Source organism: Engystomops pustulosus, chromosome 6, assembly GCF_040894005.1.
Source record: "Engystomops pustulosus chromosome 6, aEngPut4.maternal, whole genome shotgun sequence".
Lineage (NCBI taxonomy): Eukaryota > Metazoa > Chordata > Amphibia > Anura > Leptodactylidae > Engystomops > Engystomops pustulosus.
The window spans coordinates 172,149,123-172,167,820 of NC_092416.1; the positions used below are offsets into that span (position 1 = coordinate 172,149,123).

General features: G+C 41.1%; 1 long non-coding RNA gene and 1 other non-coding gene across 2 annotated transcripts in view; both read left to right on the forward strand.

The window, feature by feature from the left end:
• The window catches only part of LOC140066177 (uncharacterized), a 205,295-nt gene that overhangs the window by 78,917 nt on the left and 107,680 nt on the right, over positions 1–18,698 (forward strand). The window lies entirely within an intron of this gene.
• On the forward strand, positions 8,639–8,827 carry LOC140066360 (U2 spliceosomal RNA). Its single transcript, XR_011848227.1, has one exon. It is a non-coding gene; the product is annotated as a U2 spliceosomal RNA (small nuclear RNA).

Below are 18,698 nucleotides of genomic sequence, written 5' to 3' on the forward strand. Positions count from 1 at the left end.
GACATTTACTTAAAGTGTCGGTGTCTGCGTTGGCTTTGTTACCGACCTGCTCTCGGTAAGAAGACACACATTTAATATTGTGGAGCTGTGCAGAGACATTTCTGGCGCCGAGACCATTTTCTGTCCCTGGGACTAAAATCTGTCCCGAGCACCAGAAATGTGTCCAACAGTCCCTGCTAGACCAGTTTTCTTTTGGTCTACTTTCCGCCAGTTTACAGCACCCAAAAAGGGCTGCGACACATATTAATTGTGTCTGAGTTTCCACTCCGCCAAAGCCACGCCCCTTTTCGGAGAAGAGTCGGAGCAGACGGAAAAAGTAATTTTTTCTGGCGCCGCCAGCTCATAAATAGGTCTGAGAGCAGAACATGTGGTGAGAGCGCCACAAAACTGGCGGAAACGCCATAGTAAATGTCCCCCATTGAAGGAGCTTAACCATTTTTTAGATCCTGTCTCACAAACATTTTTATCACAGGAGGTGTCAGCTCAGGAAATTTTAGATACGGTACGTAGATTTAAGGGAGGTAAGGTACCTGGTCCGGACGGCATACCCATCGAGTTTTACGTTACTTTTTATGGAATTTTAAAAGATTATTTGTTTTCTACTTTTAGTAGCGTTTTTAACTGTAAGAAGCTCCTGGGGTCATGGAAGAAAGGTTATACAAAAAAGGTGACAAAACCGATATAAAAAACTGGAGGCCTATCACGCTCTTGAACTGTGACTATAAGATCATGGCAAAACTCTGTGCCAACAGACTCAAGAGCGTGGTAGAAAAAGTTGTCCATGTAAATCAGGTGTGGCAAGATGGCGGTGGTGTCGCTGGATTTTGAAAAGGCATTTGACAGAGTTTCCCACTTTTATCTTTTTAGAGTTTTAGAGAAGGTGGGTGTGCCGGAAGGTTTTTTAAATTCTTTAAAGGCCTTTTAACAATACTGTACAAGTAAATTTTTGTAAATGGTTTTAAAACACAGGATGTTTCTTTAAAGTCCGGAGTGAAGCAGGGGTGTCCTTTGTCCTCACTGCTTTTATCTGTGCGATCGAGCCTTTGTTATGCGCAATCCGGAAAGACAAGATGGTCCGTGGTATCCCCTGCTAAAGCAGTGGGGTATATGGACTATGTGGCGATTTTATGTAAGAGCACCCCATCAATCGAGAGATCATTAAAACAAGTACAATATTTTTGCTGCGCTTACGGTGTTAAAGTGAATTTTAATAAAAGCAACATTGTAAATGTAGGAAACTTGCTTTTATAGGACATACCTGTGCCTGCAGTTGACACCGTAAAGATTTTAGGAGTGCCCTTCAATGAGTCAAATAACAGTCTCATTAGCTGAGACTTGGTGGCAAAGGTCAACTAAAAGATATGTTACTGGAATACGAGAAGGTTAACCATGGAGGGAAAAACATTGATTGTAAAAATGGTTTTAATGCCTATTTTATTGTATTTAAGTATGGTGTTCCCTCCTCCAGACAGAGTTTTTAAGAAGATCAACAAAGCGTGTTTTACCTTCTTCTGGAGCTCCAAAATGTAAAAATGGCAACTAGATGTGGTAATGAAGCCTAAGCCAATGGGTGGGAAAGATTTTCCTAATCTTAAAGCCTTTTTATTGATTAAATAATTCTGTTTTGTTTTTAATGTGCTTTTTAAAGATCACTATTGGCCGTATTTTATCTGTTTTAGGTTTTTATATGAAAAGACATGGATGGTTTGAAACAAGCCTGAGATCACCATATGCTTTTAACCTGCCAGAACATCTTAACATTTTAGACAAAATAGTGATTTCTTTTAACCAGCAGAATAAAAGTTTTATAGCTAAGAAATAGCAGACAGATTTTAAAAGGTTTTAGAAATAGTCTTTTAACAACCCCCATTGTCAATTTTAGTGTAAAGGGAAAGGACAAGTTATCTCTGAGCCATCCATCTGCTGAGCAGGTATGCAGGCGGTCAGACTGACTTGACAAAAGAGTTGTTGTGGAGGGTGTAGCGGCGGCTGGCAGATTAAGTGCTGCTCGCTCGCCCCCCCCCCCCCACCCCGTGGTTTTGCGGGGGAAGTCCCTGTAAGGGTGGTCCTATGCAGATTAATTGTCCCCACGCAGAGGATTGTATGACTTGCAGAGTAGCACTTTTGCCTCCTGCTGGTGGCTCATCTCCGTGAGCAGGGGTCGGAGTTTTTAAGGGGGCCCGGTCTTGGCGAGCTTTGGCTGGTATCGCTTGCGATTTCCGGCTTGACCGGACGCGGCTGAAAGGTTGAGGGTGGACTCTTCGTTGAGGCGAGATTGACTGTGGCTTAGGCCGACAGAAGCCTTTACTGAGGACATTCCAGGTTTTAAGAACACGGTACTTTTGGAGGTGGATATTGGTGACGCAAGGAATCAGATTACGTATATTGTCCGGATCATCATCATGGAGAAAATCGGAGTAGCGAAAGAAGAAATTTGGAGCGTGAATGCCTATCCAAAGCAGGGAGCAAACGAGGTGACTTTCGTTCATGAAAGAAGGTGTCTAAATGTGTTGTTGGCATTAGAGTTCTGCCATTGTTTGCTCAACAGGATTGCATGATTATTGCACACGTGTATGATCCTTTCACTCCGTTGGAAATCATTTCGTGTTATCTTTCCAAATACTGCGCGAGGGTGAGTAAAGTGGAGAAGCTTGTTAGTGAGTTGGGCATATATAAATGCAAATTGAGAGACTTTGTGCAGTTCAAGATGGATTCGGATAACCCTGGTGGTTTTTCATACCCCCCCCTCAAACTTTTCCTTTGGTGGATATAGGGGGTTTCTTATGTTTGAAGGCCAGTCAGACTATTGTAGAAGATGTGAGTTCGGACATACACAGGAAGGATGCACTCACAGGTGTGTAGAGTGTGTAAGGAGACCGGTGGGTCGCAAATGTGACATGTGAAAATAACTAAGATTACAAAAGAAATCAGACACAAAAATATAATCCAGTTTGGACATAACTTCCCCCCTATCGGCAAAAAAAGTCATGAAATTCACATTACATTTTTCTTGAATATGTTTCAAATCAAAATCCCCCAAAATATCAGTATGGAGCTTGTTGGAAAGTGAGGTTGTAAAGAAGGATTTTGGATATAAGTATGGAAGGTGGGTAGAAAGGAAGAATGAATTTGAGAGTATTTTGGAATGGTGGAATTGGGTAAAGAATGAGGTAAGAATGTTTTTTAGGAAGCATGGAGTGAGAATGGCAGGTGAGTGGAAGAATGAATTTAAAGGGTTGAATGATAGGTGAATTTTTTGTTATGTATGCGTGAGTGGGGGGAAGATGTGAGTATGGAGTTGGTGGAGAGGGATGAGATTAGAAAAGAGTTGGAAAAGAAAGGGAAGAGTATAATGTTTAGGGAGAAAATGGAAAAATTGGAATATGATGAGAAATGTTCAAGGTTTTTTTTCAAGAAAGTTTTTGTTAGGAAGCCAGGTTTGGAAGAGGTGTTGTGTGAGGATGGAAATGTGAGTACTGATGTGATGACTGAGGTGTTTTAGTTTTATGAGTGTTTGTTTGAAGTATAGAGATGTAATGTTGGAGAATGAGGTGTTGGCTGTATTAGAGGATCAAGTGAGTGAATGTGATAGAGGAATGCTGATGAGTTAAATTACAGTGGATGAAGTATGGAAAGAAGTGTCAAGTATGAGGTTGAATAGGACGCCTGGTGAGGATGGGTTGCCTGTAGAGTTTTATAGGATGATGGGGTGGAGTGTGATCGGTAAAGATGTAGTGGAAGTGTGTAAGTATATGTGGGAGAATGTAAGAATGGCTGAGAGTATGAAAGGTGGTGTGATTGTTTTGTTACCTAAAAAAGGGGATTTGAGATTTCTGAAAAATTGGAGGCCGATTAGCCTATTGAATTGCGATTATAAGATTTATGCAAAAATAATAGCTGATCGTATGAAAGGGGTGATTGAGTCAGTTGTATGTGAAGATCAGTATTGTGCGGTACCGGGGAGGCGGATTCAAGAATGTTTGTGTATGTTGAGGGATGTGTTGTGGGAGTGCAAGGAGAGAAAGAAAGGATTGGGTTTCCCGGGTGAATTTGTGGAGAAAGTGAGAAGTTTGTATGTTGGTATTGGAAGTAAGGTGTTGGTGAATGGGGTTTTGACTGAGAGTGGGAAAGTGTGTTCAGGGGTGAGGCAGGGGTGTCCGCTGTCTTCCATAGTTTTTGTGTGTGCGATTGAACCTTTGTTACGAATGATTAGAAAAGATAAAATTGTGCGTGGTGTGCATGTGCCGGGTGGGAGTAGAAGAGTGTGTAAAGTTTTTGGTTATATGGATGATGTTTGTGTGGTCTGTGAATCTGAGTATGGTTTAGAAGAGTGAAGCTTTTAGTCTCCGTCTTTTGTGGGGCTTCGGCTTTTAAAGTGAATTGGATGAAGACGGAATGTAAAGTGTTTGGTGAAGGAAGTGTGAATGAGGATTTGGTGTTAGAAGTGTGAGTGGGTCAATTGGGATATTAGGAGTAAAGTTTGGTGATGATCTTGAGGGGGTTGAGAGTTGGGTAGATGTAAAAGGAAAAGTCGAAAGAAAATTAAATTTATGGAGGTTGAGAAAGTTATCTTTTGTTGGTAAGGTTTTAGTTATTAAAGCAGTTATTTTACCAATTTTTTTTGTATTTGGCTTTGGTGCTTCCGCCAAAGCAAAGTTGTTTTAGTTTCTTTGAATCTGATTTTGTTTAAGTTTTTCTGGAGCTCTTCTATGCAGCGGCTAGCGAGAAATGTGGTAATGAAAAAATTGGAAAAAGGGGGATTTGGGTTCCCAAACCTGGAGGTATATTTGGGGGTTAATATTATTTGTTTTTTGTTGAGTGTTCTTGGGAAGAATGGTAGAGCGGCATGTATGTGTAAGTATGTAGGGGGGAGAGTGTTTTATCGTTTGAAATGGTGCGAGTATGAATTGTCTAAACCCGTGTCTTTTAAGTGTGCGGTGTGGTATGGATGGATTTAAAAAATTGTGATTAAGTATGATTTAAGGAATGTTGAAGTAGAAGAGTTGAAGAAGAAGAAATGTGTTGTAAGGATGATTGAAGAGAAGGAGAGTTTGAGTGAGATTTTAGGGATTGGTGGGGTGAATGTGAGGAAAACTTGGGGGAAAGTAGGTATGGATGGGATGTCAAATAGCCAAAAAGAGATTGTGTGGCAAAGTTTGCAAGGAGTGTTACCGGTGAGAGAGTTTCAGAGAGTGAGAGGGGTGATTAGGAGTGAAAGGTGTCCGAGAGAAGAATGTGGGGGATGTGAGAATGTGACTCATTTATTTTGGAACTGTTTTTTTGCTCAGAATGTTTTGAAACGAGTAGGAGTATTATGTCGTGAGTTGACAGGTATGAATGTAATAACGTATGATGTTGTGATGTTTGGTTTATGTGTGAGTAGTGATGTTAAAAGAAGGGTTTTGTGGTTGTTAATGGCATGCATGAATATATACGTTTTCAAAAGGAAGTGTTTGAATGAGGTTGAATGTGTAAGAATGGTGTTGGGGAAATTATATATTTGTTATTTATGGGATAAAAGAAAAGCGGCTTTTGATGCCGAAGGGGTATGGAAAGTAAAGAAATGGACGGGGAGTTTAAATACGTAACCATTGTTTTGTGTGATGATTGTATTTGGTTTGTTTGATTATAATTTGAAAAAATAAAATTTTATGCGCCTAGAATGATGATGGTCAAGAACTGTTATGAAATCAAAATAATGGTTCTGAGACAGGATTGTGATTGACCAATCTGAAAGGGCGAAAAAAATAATTGTGATTTTGAATTCAATCTACCTTGGTCTTGGTCATAGATACGGTGCCTTGGGTACCCGGCCATCCGGCCTTGGGGGATTCGCAGGGTCTTGTACCCTGTCTTCACCCTATTGCTGCTATTGGGTGGTCGGACTAGTCCACAGGCAACGGGTTGCGATCGGCCAACAGGGCATTTCTGTCTGAGAGTGTTCGGTGTGCTTTTGCATTATTCCATGAGGGTTGTTGGTACTGGCCTGTTGTCTAACACCTAGGACGATCCTTGGGTCATGGCTCTGTCTCGGACAACAGGTGTCTGGGGGTCCCTTTCCTTTGGGTCTTTGTGCCTGGGGATTGGGTGATCTCAAGGACAAGAGGCTGCAACCTCTCCCAAAAGTCCTACCAGAGTTCCCCATTTCTGGGAGGCATTGAGGCGTTTTGGGTACTGTGTGTCATCTGGAACCCACGATGGAGACCCACCCAGACGCTGTTCCCGTGCTCGCACGGTTGAAAAAGAAAGAATATTTCTTACTAAAGAGGACTCTCGTGACGTACTTAGTCATTGAGGAAGTCTTGGAAAAGGTGTAACGGTGGTACAGAAGTTTGAGATCCTGGGCGTCCAGGAATATAAAAAAAGGCAATTGTATGATGTCACATTGAATGCAGATGGCATATTCCGTGATGCGGTCAGAAGGGCGAGAGATAATGAAAGTAAATTAAAGGAGATGAATGTGAAAATTGACTAACACATGATGGAGGAATCCCAGATGGTGGCAGTCAAGATGTATTCCCCTTATATAAAAGATGAAGAGGTGACTCGTTTTATCATGCAGCACACAAAAAAAGGAAAGTTTCTAGGGCGCATTATGAACGAATGTGGGGTCTGGACTGTCAAATGGAGCTTTTTATTGCCAGAGGAATCCTGATTGAACACAACTAAAGTACCGCCTCCAGCTCGTTTTAAGATTGGCACAGTGAATGGCGACCTCTTTTACTGGGGGATACCAAGCCTGCAGGAATTGTGGTACTTATGGGCATGACAGGAATGTTTGTGAGGCTACGTGCAAAAATTGCGGCAGTAAAGAGCATGAAACAATCGAATGTAGCCAAGAAAGGAAGTGCAATTTCTGCTATGAGAGTGGACATCTTTTTGCACAGTTTCCTCATAAGTGTGCGAAAAGAAAAGCGTAAGAGCCACAGAAAGAGGATGGTCCAAGTGGAAAGCCCAAGCCACCCCGGGATGGCAAAGGGAAGTCGGCTCAACAACTCAGGAGGCAGGAGAAAAGAAAGGCTGAGCGGGAAAAGGCCAAATCAGAGGAGGACTCCTCCTAGATGGGGTCTGATACTGGTGGCCTTGGACCAGCAGCCAGACAGGGTGAACGGATTCAAGACACAGGAGGTAATTTTACATTAAGGGGTAAAGCAGGGGTGTCCCTTGTCCCCACTGCTTTTCATTTGTGCCCTAGAGCCTCTTTTATGCGCCTTGAGAAGAGATAAACAAATCTGTGGGGTGCCCCTCCAAGGAGGGGGTGGAATAGAGGCTAAAGCAGTGGGGTACATGGATGATGTTGCTATTTTTGCAAGGACACCCTTTCACTACAAAAATCAATCAGACAAATTGAATGGTTCTGCTGCGCCTCTGGTTTTAAGATTAACCTGGTGACATGGTTTTAAATGACATTCCTGTTCCTGTGTCTAACTCCGTTACCATTTTAGGTGTCTCTTTCAGTGAGTTAAACAAAGGTGATTTTATTTGGGACATGGTGGCACAAAAGGTAAATACAAAAATCAGTATGTGGAACCTGAGGAAGTTATCGTTGGAAGGCAAGATTTTAATGATCAAAATGGTGATTTTACCTTTGCTTTTATATTTGAGTATGGTCTTCCAACCCCCCACGGTTTTATTAAGAAAAATAACCAAAGCTTGTTTTACCTTCTTTTGGGCGGAGAATCTAAGTAGAGAAAAAGTAGTAAAAGCAAAGAAAAAAGGTGGGAAGGACTTTCCAGATTTTAATAAAATTCTTTTGTTTCTGTTTGAATTCCTTTTTTAAACAACACTACTGGTCTTATCTCTTACGTTTTAATACAGAGTTTTTTATGCGTAGGTGTAAGTGGTTTAGTACAGTTTTATCATCACCTTATGCTTTTAAACTTCCTGTACAGAATGAGATTTTAGAAAAAATTGTAATTCTATTTAATCTGAGGCAAGACTTGAGATGATTTTAAGAACAGCAAAAAGTTAATACATGAACTAAGACAGGCCAAAGTTGAAAACTAAATAGGCAATTTTAATTCTGATACATGTGCCGAAATATGGAGGAATGTTAATATGCCATATCTTTTTAATCTGCAGAAGGACCTGGCCTGGAGCAGCGTTCATCAGTGTCTTCCATGCCGGGCTACGCAAGGTCCGCCATATGCCCAAGAGGAGGTTGCCAGGAAGAAGAAACCGTGTACCATATATTTTGGGAATGCAAAGCCACAATAGAAGTTTGGGAAGCTCTACGTCCCTTGATACGGAAGAAGGCGGGCCTAAAGGACTTTACATACAACACTGTTTTATATGGACTATTTGAAAGCCCCTCTGAGCCCCAAAAAAGAAGGGCATAGAAGACCATAAACTGTGCAAAAGCTGCTCTATGGAAGGCCAAGAACATCCTTGTTTTTTAAGAATGATGTCTTATTAAAGAAAGATATTTTAGGCCTCTGTTTTAGTGAAATGTTCCTGTACTCTTTAGTGGATAAGAAAAACAATGTACCACACCTGAAAGAATGGTTTTTAAGTGAATGGAAATTCAAACATATGATGCCACCATGTCCTATAAAATGCATTTTACTTTGCTTTAATCGATTTATTATCTATTGTAGTTCTGATTTTATTGTAAAATCTGTGAATTTTAATTAAAAAAATAGTTGTTTTTATCCCCAAAAGGGATATTCAACTTAAAAAAAAATCTGTTCTAATATCTGATACGTCCCCTATCTGGGGACCATATATTAAATGGATTTTTGGAACCGGGAGATGTAAAAAGAGCTTGCTCTGTCCACTCCACGCATTGACCTGGTACTGCAGTACCTCCAGGACCGGTGCACCCCTTCTTACCCACTAAGCCAATAGCCTAGTGGATAGAGGCCTCCATCTCTATTGCATGTGTAGAGTTTGTGAGTTCAAATCCCAGTCTTTGGCTTTGGGTGTTCTGGGTGCTCCTTCACCTCACCCTGGGGGGATCAGTTTTTTTGGTTTATTGCCAAGCCTTAACCCCCCCCCCCCCCTGTAGCTATTGGGGTGGGGGAAATAGTCCCAGGACAATGGGAAGTGATCAAACCTTGCAACTGTAGTGGGTGTTGTTCTCCTAGGTCCAAGATTTCTGGTTACATGAGTGGAGTTTTGGGCCATCTTTGGTGGAGCCGCAGATCCTGAGGTGAAGAAGGAGGCGACGAGTCCAACGTTGAGGGAGAAGCATTTCCACCGGAGGGGAAAATATTTTGTAATATATTGTCTACGAAGATGGACGATGGAAAAGGCATTTCTGGATTAGTTGATCCAGGACAGAGGCCTGATTTTTTTTTTTTCGGAGTTCTTTCCACTAAAAGATACTATTCGTTTCTACATTGAGGTATACCAACGTGAAGTTAAAAATGTAGAATGGATTTATAAAAATATCTTGTCTCCAATCCTTAACTTAAAGAGGGAGGATTTTTTTTGCGTTCAAACTTTCTTTAACCCCTACGGGACACAGCATCTTTTGGCCTAAAGGACGCAGCCCCATTTTTCAAATCTGGCCTGTGTCACTATAAGTGGTTATAGCGTGGGAACGCTGTGAGATATCCAGGGGATTTTGAGATTGTTTTCTCGTGACACATTGTACTTCAAATTAGTTTAAAAATTTGGATGAAATCTTTTGCGTTTAGTTATGAAAAAAAACAAAATTTGGCAGAAATTTTGAAAAATTCTTTATTTTCAACGTTCTAAATTCTCTACTTTTGATTCAGAAAGTCATAGCACCCAAATAAATTCATAACTTACATTTCCCAAATGTCTGCTTTATGTTGGCATGGTTTTTTAAGATTCCACATATTTTACTAGAATGTTATGAGGCTCAGAATTTGGGTGCCATTTTTCACATTTTTTGTAAAATCGCCAAAACCTGTATTTAGATGGACCTGCTCAACTTCTAATTGACACTGAGAGGCCTAAATAATAGCGAGACTCGTAAATTACCCCATTGTGGAAACTACACCCCTCAACGTATGAAAAACCACTTTTAAGAAGTTTGTTAACCCTTTACGTGTTTTATAGGGGTTAAAACAAAATGGAGGTGGAGTCTGCAAATTGTAATATTTTTTCACAATACACTCATTTTGGGTGGAAAATTTTACATTTCTAATGGATAAAATGAAAAAAGGCTCCACAAAGTTTGATACCCAATTTCTCCCGAGTACACCGATACCCTACATGTGGTGGTAACCTGCTGTATGGGCGCACGGCCGGGCATAGAAGGGAAGGAGGCGCCATTCAAATCAGATTTGCTATGTCACATTGTACAGGCTATAATTTTTTTCTTTTTTTTATTGTGCACCTATAGGGGCTTATTTCTTTTGCCACATGAGATGCACTTTTCTAATACATAATTTTGGGGCATCTATAGCTAATTGGTGAGATTTAATTAACTCTTTGTTGGTGGAGGAAATGAAAATCATCAATTTTTAGGAAAATTTTTATGTGTTTTTTTTTTTGGCCGTTAACCATACCATGAAAATAGTATATTATTTTTATTCTTTGGGTCGCCACGTTTATGAAAATACTTCATTTATATATATTTTTTTATTTTTTCCCATTTTTACTGTATAAAAAGTAATTTGGCAAAATTGTTGTTAATTTTAGCATCACCGTCTTTCATATGCATAACTTTTTTATTTTTCACCTCAAAAATCTGTTTAAGGGCTTATTTTTTGCAAGAATGATAGCTCTTTTTAGTGGTCTTATTTTAGATTGCGTAACTTTTTAAAATCACTTTTTTAGAGCATTTTTAAAGGGCATTAATAAAAAATCATCTTTAGCAGAGAGAGTTTTTTTAGGTTGTTTTTTACGGGGTTCACTTTGCGGATCTAATAACGATTCTGTTTTATTATACAGATTGTTACGGACGCAGGGATACCAAATATGTGGGGGTTTTGTGTATTTTATTCAATTGTACTGAATAAAAACTAATTTGGAGAAAATCTTATTCATTTTAGCATCACCATCTTTTTATATGCATAACTTTTTTATTTTTAGGCAGATAAATCTTGTTAGGGGCTTATTTTTTGCGAGAACAGTTGTTCTTTTTAGTGGGCTTATTTTGGAGTGCATAACATTTTTTAAATCACTTTTTAGAGCATTTTTTTAGGGTATTAATTAAAAATTATCTTTTTTCGGAATGTTTTTTGCGTTTTTTTCCTCCGGCGTTTACCGTGCGGGTCCAGTAACGATTCTGTTTTATTATGCAGATTGTTACGGACGCGGCAATACCAAATATGCGGGGTTTTTTTGTGTTTTTATGTTTTTTATACTTTATTACGTTTTTTTATGGGAAAGTGACATTTTAGGGGCTTATATTTTTATGTATTAATTTTTTATTTATTATAATGTGTAGTGTTAACTGTTTTTGCATATTTTTACTTATACATACTTGAACTTAAACCAGTGATGCTCTGATCACTGGTTTAAGTTCAATACACTGCTCTACAATACTATTTTATTGTAGAGCAGTGTAAACTGTCTGAGCAAGCTTGCGCATGCTCAGACAGTTTACAGCCAGACCCGGAAGGGGTCTGGCTGCCATGGAGACCGGGCAGCTCCGGGGCACATGCCAGTCCTCGGAGCTGCCCGGAAGAGGATCGGATCCCCCGGTAAGCGGCACGGGGGATCCGATCCACAGCGCTAACACCGTTACACGCCGCGGTCATGTTTGACCGCGGCGTGTAAGGGGTTAACACCCGCGATCGGAGCCGGCTCCGATCGCGGGTGTTAGCGCAGGCTGTCAGCTGTACTAGACAGCTGACAGCCGCTGCTTCTGGTACCGGCTCCGTTCGTGAGCCGGTGCCAGAAGCAGGACGTTATAGAACGTCCCCGTGCGCTAAGCATCTAGCCCCGGGGACGTACTATAACGTCCAGGTGCGCCTAGGGGTTAATAAAGGAGTACTTGATGTGACCCTACAGGACAATGCAATGTGTGAGAGGGCCTTTAACCCTTTCAGGACCTGGCCCTTTTTTGTTTTTTCATATTCATTTTTCACTCCCCATGATCAAAAATCCATAACTTTTTTATTTTTCCATGTACAGAGCTGTGTGACGGCTTATTTTCTGCGTAACAAATTGCACTTCATAGAGATGGTATTGAATATTCCATGCCGTGTACTAGGAAGCGGGAAAAAAATTCCAAATGCAGTGAAATTAGTAAAAAAACGCATTTGTGCCGTCTTCTTGTGGGCTTGGATCTTACGGATTTCACTGTGCGCCCCAAATGACATGTCTACTTTATTCTTTGGGTCTGTGCGATTACGGGGATACCAAATTTATATAGGTTTTATAATGTTTTCATACATTTAAAAAAATTAAAACCTCCTGTACAAAAATTTTTTGGGGATTTTGCCATCTTCTGGCGCTAATAACTTTTTTATACTTTGGTGTACTGAGCTGTGGGTGGTGTCTTTTTTTGCGGATTTTGATGACGTTTACAATGTTATCAATTTTAGGACTGTTCGACCTTGTGATCACTTTTTATAGAATGTTTAAATTTTTTTAAATGACAAAAAAAGTGCCATTTTCGACTTTGGGAGCGATTCTCCGTTACGGGATTAAACGCAGTGAAAAAACGTTATCATATTTTGATAGATCGGGCATTTTCGGACGCGGCGATACCTGATGTGTTTATGATTTTTACTGTTTATTTATATCAGTTCTAGGCAAAGGGGGGTGATTTGAGTTTTTAGGGTTTTTTATTATAATTTTTTTTTTTTTTTTTACTTTTTTTTATTTTTATTTTTAGTACTTTTCAGACTCCCTAGGGTACTTTAACCCTAGGGTGTCTGCACGATCCTATCATATACTGCCATACTACAGTATGGCAGTATATGGGGATTTTACTACTCATACATTACAATGTGCTGATAGCACATTGTAATGCATGGGTTAACCCGAAGTAGCCTCGAGGTTACCATGGCGACGGATCGCCGCTCCCCGATGACGTCACGGGGAGCGGCGATCCTCGAAAAGATGGCGGCGCCCACGCGCCGCCATCCTTTTGAAGCCGGCAGCTCATGGCGGCGATCGAGGTGAAAACAGCAAAGACTTACCGGCTATGGAGAGGGCTCAGCGCGTGAGCCCTCTCCATGCACCCGCGGCCGACCCGTGACGTGCTATTACGTCACGGGTCGTGAAAGGGTTAAGCTCCATAAGGCGAATAGAAAAATGGATGTGTTCATAGGCCTGAAAGTAAGGCCACTTTTTCAACTCCGTTTTAAATTATTAACAATTTCATTTCAAAACCCATTTGTTACAGATGGGGAAGTGGAATCCTTTCTCCATGAGTATTGTTCACAGTTCAAGTTCAGAAATTATGGACGTACATAATTTGGTGCCTGGAATGATAAGAGAGTGTATCTTGTCAAATTTAAAGAAGACCCAAATGAGGCATAAAGAGGCCGGCGCCTATAGTTTTTGTTAACAGGAATAGGGGAAATGCTTATTTTCTTTAATGCCCCCTTATTATTTTGAGTATCGTACACATGGACATTCAGTGGTGTTGTGTAAGATTTGCAAGGAGTGTGCAGGTCCGAGGCACCAGGAAAGAGATTGCCCAAAGAAAGAGGGGAAAATGGGTAAGGATAAAGAACACCAGCCTGGCCCAAGTAATAAAAGCAAAGATGGTGAAGTGAAAGATGATAAAAAGTTAGAAGAGCGTTCGGGGAAGAGGAAGATGGGAAGACAGGTGAGTTTAACATTTTTGAAAAGAAAGAGAAAAATAAAGTTTTTTCATTAAAGAGGGGTGCTGAAATTTGTGAAGAAAATGCGGAAGAGGTTAAAAAATCTGCTATGGAAGTGATGTTTAGGCCCATAAGTCCGGATTCTATTTCATCAACAGATTTACAGATAAACTTTGAATTATCTGATGTTGCAGAGTCTATCAGTGACTACGGATGACGGAAATTTCAGCCATATCCCTGAATGTTCAGGGGTTCAACAGAGAGAGAAAACGTAACACTTTTTATCATTGGTTGAATTCTGAAAATGTTGACTTTTGTTTTTTCAAGAGTGTAATATAAAAAAAGGTGTAGATTACTCGTTTTTATTGAAAGGATGGAATGGATACGGTCTTTTTTCCAGTGCCAATAAAATAATAAGTGATGGTATTGGTTTCCTGTGTAATTCCTCTTGGGAAATAGAGAGTTTTAAAGAAATTTATCCAGGAAGAATTTTACTGGTGGAAGTTAAAAACGATAATTTTAGAATGAAGTGTTTTTGTATTTATGCATATTGTGAAAAAGTGAAAAGAATAGAATTGTTTGAGATTTTAAAGTTATTTATGGATGGTACATGCCCAATTTTGATTGGTGGTGACTTTAATTGTCATAGCGATGTAGATTCAAAAAGAGATAAATCGGTTAAAATTTTAAAGGATGTTTTTAATTTACAGGATGTATGGATAAAATGTGGGAGAAGAGATGACGATGGAGTAACTTGGAGGAATTCTTTTTGTGCGTCTAGAGTTGATTGTGTTTTTTGTTCAGAACGTTTTAAATGCATTTATTTTAGTTCAGAGAAGAAACTGAAATACTAGTATTTTAGAGGATAAAAAAACTTAAAAAAGAATTTGAAGGTTTATCAGAAAATCTCTCAAGAGAAGAATAATTTTAATTCAATTTTAAAGTGGTGAGATTTTTTTAAAGAAGAAACCAAAATATTTTTTATGAAGTTTTGTAAAAGGAGAAGGTATGAGAAAAGAAAGTTTTATGAGAGTTTGCTTGCAAAATTACAGGTATTATATGTTATAATAAAAAGGGGAGGCGTGCGCAGATGAGATTCAAAAAACTAAGGAAGAGATTAAAAAAGTTCTAGGTGAAAGAGGAAAAGAGTTGATTTTTAATTTCAAAGTAGAAGTGTATGAGAAAGATGAGAAATGTTCTCATTTTTTCAAAAAAACTAACTAATAAGAAGGATTATATTGGAAAACTAAATGGTGTAGCTGGGTTAAAAGAGAAGCTTAAAATAACAGAAGAGTTTTATTTATATTTGTTTTTGGAAAAAAACTGAGTTTTTTAAAGGAATTTTTATTGGCATTTTAAAGTCTGCTTTTAGTAATGCCGATAAGAGTGTTTAATCCAGGAAATTATTAAAAGAAGAGGTTTTAGCAATATTAATAGTTTTTCTGTAAGGAAAACCCTGGGTTTGGATGGCCTTCCAATAAAATTTTTTTAAGTGTTTTTGGGATCTCGTTGGTAATGACTTTTTACTTGTTTTTACTTATGTGTTTTACCTGAATCTTGGCTTGAAGGTTTGATCAGATTATTGTTTAAAAAGGGTAACAAAGAAACTTTAGCTAATTGGAGACCAATTACATTGTTGAATACGAATTATAAAGTATTTGCAAAAATTCTTGCCAATAGGTTAAAAAAGGTGATCCTTATACGATTATTGTTGACACATGATAGGGAATCTCTGGCCATGATCCGAACACAGATTAAGACTCTGGATGACAAATTGGCAAAATTTGACCAGGCTACCCTGGTAACCCCCTTTCAAAACAAACTTAAAGACATGATTGATACATTGGAAAAAGAGGTGATACAAAAGAAAAAAGATAAAATGTCCCGTGATAAGGCGGACTTTGAGAGAAACTGGGCTTACAAATGGACACAAAGGAGAAATAACAGTAGAAATATTCCTCCACAAACCAGATATGACACACAAACTAGGATTTGGCAAACTAGAGGCCAATAACCCTGCTGAATACAGATTACAAAATCTTGTCAAAAGTGTTGGTGGGTCAGCTAAAGGAAGTGCTGACAAAGACCGTGCAGAAAGACCAAGAATGTGCAGTGCCAAAACGAAGCATTTCAGAACAACTGAACCTGACAACAGACATCATTTGGTATTCACAGGACAGGAAGATAGACCTGGTTATCCTCTCTCTTGACTTCCAAAAGGCCTTTAAAAGAGTGTCGCACACATTCCTCTGGAAGGTATTGGAGACTGAAGTGATTGAACTACGCGATGAAGCTGGAAACATGCAGCGGGGCAAAGAAGCCGTGATGGAAGTCATCGCCGACTTCTACAGCAGCCTCTACGCCCCAAAAACCACAGACCAGGAAGCCAAGAGGTTCCTAGCAGGCATCACTAACCCCCTTGATCTTGCAGGTGCCATGGCAATGGATGCCCCTTTGACGGTGGACGAACTACTCCCTGCCACTAAATATTTTAGACCTGGCAGGATTCTGGGCAGTGATGGTCTCCCAGCTGAGCTTTATGTAGCGCTGGGGGACCTCATCTGCCCGGACCTGCTTGAGCTCTTTGAGGAGATGGTGGTGGAGGGCAGGATGCCGCCGCCATTGAGGCAAGGAATGATCACGATCCTGTACAAGCAGAAGGGAGAGAGGTGTGACCTCAAGAATTGGCATCCCATCTCTCTTCTCAATGTGGACTAAGAGATCCTGGCAAAGGTCCTAGCAAACAGACTGAGGGTCGCCATAGGGAAGATCATCCACCCGGACCAGACCTGCGGCATCCCAGGCCGCAGGATTGCAGACAGTCTAACCCTCATGAGAGACATGGTGCATTACATCAGAAGCCGCCGCATCCGCGCAGCCCTGGTCTGCCTTGATCAGGAGAAGGCCTTTGACCAAGTCTTGCATGAATTCATGGGTAAAGTACTGTGCAAGCTTGGTCTGGGGAAAATGTTTTGTACCTATGTTAACCTGATGTATTCTGATATTTGCAGCATGGTGTTGGTGAACGGCTGGAAGACTAACCCCTTTCCTATCCTTTCAGGGGTTAGACAAGGCTGTCCTGTTTCACCTCTTCTCTTTGTTTGTGTTATAGAGGTGTTTGCAGAATCTATCCAGCAGGGAGGAGAGATCAGAAGGATCACCGCAACGAGACCAGGGCACACCGAGGTCAAATGCTAACTCTACATGGACGATGTGACCATCTTCTGTGCAGACCAGTGTTTGGTGACGGAACTCGCCCAGACATGTGAGCTGTTCGGACAAGCTTCGGGGGCAAAAGTCAACTGCAAGAAGTCGGAGGTCATGCTCTACAGGGATTGGCATCCTGCTTCTTCTGCACCTCTTCCCTTCACCATCCAGCAAGACTTCATCAAAGTTTTGAGGGTTTGGTTTAGGAAAGACAGAGCAGCCACAAAGTCTTGGCAAGAACGATTGGCAAAGGTGAACCAACAGATTGGACTGTGGGCCTTCAGACAGCTTACCCTCACAGGGAAAGCACTAGTCCTACACTACACAGCAAAGGCATGGCCACCCACGACCGAAGTCAGCAAGGCCATTACCAGGAAGTGTTCATATTTGTTTGGGGTTCAAAGATGGACAGAGTTAAAAGGTCAGTCATGTACAAAGAGCCTCGCAAGGGGGGGTAAGGGCATCCGCGACATCCCCACTTTGTTATGGATTTCCTTTGTTTGTGACTGCGTCTGAGAACCCCAGGGGACTCAGCCGGAAAGTCCCTGTCCCTCTTTTTCCTTCTATCCCTGTGGTCGGGGCTTGGTTGGGACAAGTGGAACAGCTCCTTCCCTGGTATGCTTCCTGGTACTATGCCAGGGCGGTGAAATTTGTGAGGGATCAACATCTGGAGGGACTAAAGCTGGATTTGTGGAAGCCCAAGACTATCCACAAACTCATCAGAGCCATCGTGGGGTGTGTTTCAGGACTGACCTCTAGCACCATGGACACCGTATGGTCCAACATGTCGTGTGAAAAGCTTAACAACTGGCACAAGGATTTGTCATGGGTGGCCATCCAGGGGGGCCTCCCCACCCGGTCATTTGTGGCAGCCCGCAACCTGAACAAAACTAAGTACTGCCCCTGGTGTCCCTTTGCCGAGGAGACATCATTGCCCTTGTTCTGGGAATGCCCTGGTTCACGAACTCCTTCTTTCTGTGCTCAGGAACACCAAGATGTGCCAAGCTGCTTTTTATGGTCTGTTTCAAGGCACCCACACGGTGGGGGCCATCCAGGATGCCTGGCGTCTTATGAATTGCTTCAAAGACGTCCTGTTTTTACACCAGGTGGCGCCTCACCATACACAGAGAAACTTTGTCCATCTAGGATTGTCATCGGATAGTCTTGAGCCAGCTCAGAGACTATGGCTCCCTTGAGAGCAGGATGGACTTAGAAGAAGAGGACTAATGGGCCAGACTTTGTTTGCAATGTGAAGATGATGCTGTTGTACTCAGGATGAACAAAAGCTTTGCACTAATTCATTAATGAGGTGCTAAGTTGGCCCGACCAAAAATAAGAAAAAAAGTGACCCAATCGGCGGCCTAATTAGTTGGAGCTAATTGGAATGAATTGGAATTTAAATGATTAGTCTGGAGCCATCTCCTTGAATTGAAGACACCTGCAGGTTGAGATTTGGCCCCCTGTGCAGCAACAGCAGCAAGCAGTCATAGTGTGAACGACCAAAGGTAAGCTGTAGCAGCATGTGAGCAAGTGAGCGTGCCTGTCCTGTCAAACTGTCCACTTGCTGTGTAAAGGGAAACGAAAAGTGATCTCTGAGCCACCCGCTAACTGACTTGACAAAAGAGTTGTTGAGGAGGGTGTAGCGGGGGCTGGTAGACTAAGTGAAGACGCCCACTTGGCCCCCCCGCTGCTTTGCGAGTGCCTGTAGGGGTAGTCCTAAGCAGATTAATTATCCCCACACAGAGGATTATGTGACTTGCAGAGTAGCGCTTTTGCCGCCTGCTGGTGGCTCAT